This window comes from Eriocheir sinensis, chromosome 11 (assembly GCF_024679095.1).
Source record: "Eriocheir sinensis breed Jianghai 21 chromosome 11, ASM2467909v1, whole genome shotgun sequence".
Lineage (NCBI taxonomy): Eukaryota > Metazoa > Arthropoda > Malacostraca > Decapoda > Varunidae > Eriocheir > Eriocheir sinensis.
Genome location: NC_066519.1, coordinates 9,560,234 through 9,567,145, shown reverse-complemented (window position 1 = coordinate 9,567,145; position 6,912 = coordinate 9,560,234).

The window sequence follows — 6,912 nt, the reverse complement described above, 5'->3', positions numbered from 1 at the left end:
GATGATCACGTGGTGAGTGCATGTAGTAAGATCTTCAAGAATGAGTAACGAAAGTTCATGGATAGAGAGGCTAAGTTGGACGAGTGATACGAACTTAGCCGTCATGTGGTAGGTGCATATTACAAGATCTTCAAGAATGAGTAAGGAAAGTTCATGGATAGAGAGGATAGATGGTGTCAGGTTTACAGGAGCTACCATTTGAAAACATTCCTGCACGCATCCCTTGCCTCATCTCCGCAACCTGAACGTCGGAATAAAGATAATTTGTTACAGTAAAAGTAATCGGGCAACAGATCTGTAAAACTCTCGTGCGTTTTGTCTCGTTGGTCTCGGGAAAATCGAGGAGTTTGTCTTTTCTATAATACTTATTTCTCAGGGAATGCTTTGCTGAAGGCCGGATATTATTTTCCCTCTCACTTGTTATTGTGTGTGTGTGTGTGTGTGTGTGTGTGTGTGTGTGTGTGTGTGTGTGTGTGTGTGTGTGTGTGTGTGTGTGTGTGTGTGTGTGTGTGTGTGTGTGTTCGGCTGATATTTTTTTTCCATCATGCAACTCACGATTACGATTTGCGGAGGGATTCACCTTGAGTCTGCCTTTGTTTTATATTCTGTACTTTGTTTTTTCGATAGTTTCTTTTCGTAATCTTCACAAAAACTTAATTTGAGGCGTGTGTGTTGCGGAAAGGCGAGTGTTTTGTATTTTTTTCATCGTTTTTATCAAGGGAAGAGAGGGAAGAGGTTTTAGGAGATTTTTATTTGATTTTTTTCACAAAGTATTAATTCAGAGACATGTGTTGCGTTCACACACTGTTATAGTTTACATTTCTTTCAGTTTTTTTCAGGGGTGACTACGGCTTCTGTCTAATCTTTTTTAATTAAAAAAAATTATGAAGCTTCGTCGTTTACGGAATGGAATGGCCATGGGACGTGTCTGCTGCTTCTTTTGACTGCCTTTGCGTGAGACTTAACCAGTTGTTCTCGCCACTCAGAATTTTATGGTTGCCTTATTTTACAGATATGACTAGCAATTCTTTTTTGTTTACTTCGTCGCTTCCTGTTAAATGTGCATAAAACCCACCCGACTTTTTCTTCCCTCTTAGAGCCTGATGACAGTCCTTGTTACTGATTTTCCAGGGGAGTCTTCGTACATCAAGGGGAGAGGGAGGGGCAGGGGAAGCAAGGGAGGACTCAAGGTCGCTATGTTCTCACACCTGGTCTGTCGGGGTTTCCCGTCCCTACCGTCCATCTCATTTTTTCCCCATTTTTTTGTGTGTATTTCCTTATGTATCTTACCGATAATCTCTGGTTTTCTTAACACACGTTTTGTTTTGTTTTTCCCTTTACATTTTTTTCATCCTTGCAGTGTAGCCTGCTCTCCATTTTTTGCGTCGGACTTTTGACATATGTTATCATTTTTACTATCCCGGCGAGAAAATAGATTAAAATTTCAGAAACCCTTCCAGGGATGTCGGCTGCGACTGAGTGCTACAATGAGGTCTTAAATTAAGCCTCAATAGCCGCCTAAAGACACTTTGCAGGGAACTTGATATAAGATTTCGTGACTCCTGGGATAATTTCTACGGCCAGGTTGGACTGTTCCTAAGGGACGGTCTGCCTGGACCTGTCCTCTGTTAGAGCAAGTAGATTCGGAAGGCTCCTGAGCGATGTAGTGCATGATTCTCGATCGAAAACTGCTCCAGAGTGTCTCCCAATCCCGTCCATATAATGGGATCACATGCTTCTATCCTAACGTCTAATCATGCAACAGCGAGGAACTTCACCCCCATAAGTAGAGCGAAATATAAAAATAAGCTGAAAGTCTAAATATTCAACGTTCGTAGCCCGAGAAATAAGATTTATGAATTGAGATGCCATGTTTCAAAAGAAAAATTTTACGTAATTTTTATACCTGAAACATTCATTGACACCTGATACCGATTTAATTTCAGAATACAATATATATGTCTTTAGACTCTTCAGCAGTGATCGCATCAACCGTACAGGTGGAGGTGTCGCCCTACATGTCAGCAGTCGTTTGCAGCCCACTGATATAACACCAAGAGGCAACAATGTTGAACATCTGTGCGCGCGAGTAAGTACTGGAGAAGATAAAAAATATATATCCGTCACCAACAGGCCTCCGGACAATCACTCGATGATGATTTTTAAATGTACAGTGCTTTTCGACTATCACTTAAAAACGAGTCACTAATATGAAGAGACTTTAACATACCTCATACAGATTGAATGTCACTCGGGTAAAGAGGGGAATTGCACAGATTGTTTGAATTTTTAGAAGATAATCATCTGAGTCAAAAAGTTAAAGAATCAACTCGACAAATTAATACACTAGACCTTGATATAGAGGTCAGTGATGTTTAGGTAAGAGAACGTTTCAGTTCTTGCGATCAAAAGCTGGTACGCGTTGACATTAGGCCTCAAGCAAGAGTTATAAGAAATAAAATAATGGTGCCTAATTACAAAAGAGCAAATTACGCAGTAATCAGACAATAAATGACAGATGCATTTATTAGATGATCACAACGCAGAGGAAGCGTGGTAAAACTCTAGGAACCCATTACTCACTCAACAGAATTAATTTGTCCACTATGGCGAGAAACAATAAAGCAATAGTAAGCATCCTCATGGTTTAACAGATAGGTAACACATTCTCTTATGGCGAGAAATTTCGTTATACGGGCAAAATAAAGTGCTAAATTCGCCCGAAAATACTAAATCTTATCATGAAGACAGGCGATGAGTGAAAAAAATGAGAAAGTGACGTAAGGCGTAGGTATGGAGAAAATATTTTCACAGACTGTACAACTAATCCGAAATTTTTCTTTAATTACATAAGCAATAAGGAGGAGATCGGAAGTGAGATCTGACCCTTAACTGAGAGGCAAATTAGTAACTGAAAACCAACACATTACGAACATGTTGTACAATTATTGTTCCTCGGTATTCAGTACTGCCAGCTTGACGGTCACCACCAGCGATAACAAAGTCGTTAACGAAAATCCCTTTCATATCTTGCCCAGCTTTGAAATAACTACCACTGAAATCTTAGCACTCCAGTCCCATAAAACAAATATAAGTCCAGGACCAGACAGCACATATCCTGTACTACTTAAAGAAACAAAAAGCGAAGTACTCGCTTCTCCCGTATCTTTATTTGATGTGTCCTGGAGTAAAGGCATATCGTCCCTTCGGATTGAAAGCTGGCTAATGTCACATCAAGAAGGCAGAAAAATACTGGGTAATTACAGGCCCATTAGTCTAACCTCAGTAGTAGGTAAGCTACTTGATAGCATAATTAGAGACTACCAGCAGGAAGAAAAGTTAGATGTTGAAAGGAAGAGACAAAAGAGTTTGACCATGCAGGGGGTCAGCATGGAAGCATAGTTTTTAAGGACAATAGGAGGCACTCCATCAGGTTCATGAGCCCTCTGAGGCTCGAGGTCAGAGAGTGCATAGAAAAGGGATTGGTCCAACTCGGACCATCTCCAACTCTGACCATTCTGAAATACCAACTCGGACCGTCATTTCAACCAACTCGGACCAGAAAACACTCTTCTTAAAAATCTTAATAACAGGCATAGTGGAGTCAGAGGAGGGATGATTAGGAGTAATATTCCCTGAATCGTCCAGAGTGGAGTTTTTAGAGAAGGTTTGAGAGAAGAGTTCATCCATAGAGATAGATGTGACGGCGGTGCTGCCGCCATGATTAAGGAGAGGTGGGAAAGAGGAAGAAATGAAACTGAAGGATATGTTTTTAGCTAAATGCTACTAGTCCCTTGAAGAATTAGAAAAAGCAAGGTGTTGGCATTTACTATTGATGAAAGTGCTTTTGTAAAGCGAAGAATAGATTTGGCACGATTCCGGGAAGAAATGTAAAGATGGTGATTAGGAGGAGTTCGGAGGCTCTGGCACCTTTTGTGAGCTGCCTCTCTATCTTTAATAGCACCAGAGCAAGAGTGATTGAACCAGGTCTTTTTAGCATGAAAAGCAGAGAAAGTACGTGAAATGTGTGCCTCCATTCCAGAGACAAACACCTCAGTGATGCGCTGGGCACGCACAGAGGGGTCTCTCTCTTGGAAGCAGTACTCATTCCACGGGAAATCGGAAAAGTACATCCTCAGGTCGTCCCACCGAACTGAGGCCAAATGCCAAAAGCACTGCCTCTTCGGTGGGTCTAGAGGATGTACAGGAGCGATAGGACAGAATGCGAAAATAAGATTGTGATTGGAGGAGTCCAACGGAGAGAACAGTTTGATAGAGTTAGCTGAAGTATTAGAGGTTAGGAAGAGATCTAGAATGTTGAGCGTATCTCCAAGGCGGTCGGGAATACGTGTAGGGTGCTGAACCAACTGCTCTCCAACTGAGGAGAGGAGAGGCTTGTTGAAAGAGGATGAAATCCAAAGCTGGTGGTGAACATTGAAATTTCCTAAGATGGAAATTTCAGCGAAGGGAGAGTAAGTTAAGATGTGCTCCTCTTTAGAGTTCAAATAGTCAGAGAATTTTACACAGTTGGTAGTTAGGTGAGAAATAAACAGCACAGACATATTTAGTAATAGAATGACAATTAAGTCTTAGCCAGATGGTGGAAAATTATGAAGAGACAAGGTCGCGGCCACTTGGAATATGCGGTGCAGTTTTGGTCTCCCCACCATGTTAGAGACATTGCTAAACTAAAAGGTATTTAACAGTGGGCAACAGAGATGATATCTTCCTTGCGCAACAGACCTTACGATGAAAGTCTCTCATTTCTTAATTAACATGTTCGTTCTTGAGTAACGGCTCTAACGAGGAAAACTGATCGCGTGTTTCAAAATACTCGATGAAATTACGGTACGTATGTGGAAAAATCTAAATTGTTTATGATCGATGACACACACGTTTCGAATGAAAAATAATGACACAAAACTTGAGTAAACAAATGAATTCAATCTGCACTATTTTTTTTTCTTCATTAAAGTTGTAGCGCGAGAATGGAATAAACTTCCACCTTCAGTGGTTCAATGCAAGACGATTGATTCTTTCAAAGAACAAACTCGACCACCACTTCCTTCACCTTAATATTCGCCATAGTTATGGTGGCCATTTGATTCGATGTAATTTCACTTAAATTAAAGGGCAGACCATCTAGTCTGGATCATAGGGTCTGTGTGGTCGGGATACTCATGTAAATCTTTGTAACTCTCTCTCTCTCTCTCTCTCTCTCTCTCTCTCTCTCTCTCTCTCTCTCTCTCTCTCTCTCTCTCTCTCTCTCTCTCTCTCTCTCTCTCTCTCTCTCTCTCTCTCTCTCTCTCTCTCTCTCTCTCTCTCTCTCTCTCTCTCTCTCTCTCTCTCTCTCTCTCTCATTCTCTTTTTTTTATTTATTTAAACTGACAATCTGTAGTACACAACATATTTGTTTTTGCCGGCGACACTTTATGCGATCGTTCGTACGAGAAGCATATGTTTCACTGTGCACTTTTCAGGGCTTAAAATGTCACTTTTTTCTTGTGCATTATTTCAAAAGCCCTTTACACTTGTTCACTGTATATTTAGCATCATTAGTGGTGTGGGGCATGTTCTTCGCTACCTGTGAGCAGCCACTTTTACCTGCTGAGTGGACATTTCCCTCATTGTTGGCCCTGCTGCAGTGAACGTGTTCCACAGACGGGACACCCTGGAGGTGAAGGTCCTCTGGTGCTGGCTGGCGCGTGACCTTGGCACCCCGACCTGCTCGTGGCTGGAGAGTACCGTTCTCGTATCTCTCACAGCCTCTCGCGGGGGGGAGCCTCAGTCTCGCCAGGTGTGGTACTCCTTGTACCTGGGCCTTGTGGACCACCACCAGCGCAGCGACGTCCCGGCGGTGCTCCAGAGTGTCTAGATGTATAATATCCTGAGAGGGCGGCTGGAGGTTGTTCTCCTGTAACAGTCGCTGCACCCGTCGCTCCACCTTGTCCAGTCTCTGCAGGTGTGTTGCAGCGCTGGACATCCAGGTCAGAGCCCCGTACTCCAGGTAGGATCTTACCTGGGCCTTGTAGAGGAGCATAATTCCTCGCTTGTCGAGGAAATTAGCCACTCTACGAAGGGCAGAGACACGTAGGGAGGCTTGGTGGGCTACGTGTTTCAGGTGGCGGTCGAAGCGCAGCTCTCGGTTCAAGTCCACTCCGAGGATCCTGACGTAATCCTGGAGCGGGAGGGTGACGGAGCCAAACATCACCCTTCCTTCGACAGCTTGTGTGGCTGCCGGGGACCGAGAGATCACCATCGCCTGAGTCTTCTCAGGAGCAAAGTGCACCTGCCAGCGCTCCCCCCACTCCCGTTTCAAGCGTAGTTGCTGGTTGACATCAGCAACCGCTTGCTGGCTTTCTTGGCGAGGGTAGGAGAGGGAGAGCGTGCAGTCGTCAGCTTATGCAGAGACTGCTGGCAGACTCCTGAGAAGGTCGTCGATGTACAGATTCCAGAGGACAGGTCCCAGCACAGATCCTTGAGGGACTGAGGCACCCACTGGGAGGTCCTTGGACTGCTGGCCGCCGACGACGACGTGGAGGCTTCTTCCTTGAAGGTAGTCGCTCATCAGCATCAGCAGGTGTCCTTGGATGCCTTTGGCACGAAGCTTCTCCAGCAAGCCCGCGTGCCACACCCGGTCAAAAGCACCCGCGATGTCGAGAGCGACGACAATGGTATCCAGGCCGGTGTCTAGTGAGTCCTGCCAATCCCTGGAGAGGAGCAGCAGGAGGTCTGAAGTGGAGCGGCCAGATCTGAACCCAAACTGCTGGTCAGTGATGAGGGCGTTGTTCTCGAGGTGGCGGGTGATGGCCTCCACCACTATTCTCTCGAAGATTTTTCCAACTACAGACAGGAGGGAGATAGGCCTGTAGTTGGCAGGGTCAGATCTGGCCCGCTTTTTGTGAACCGGCA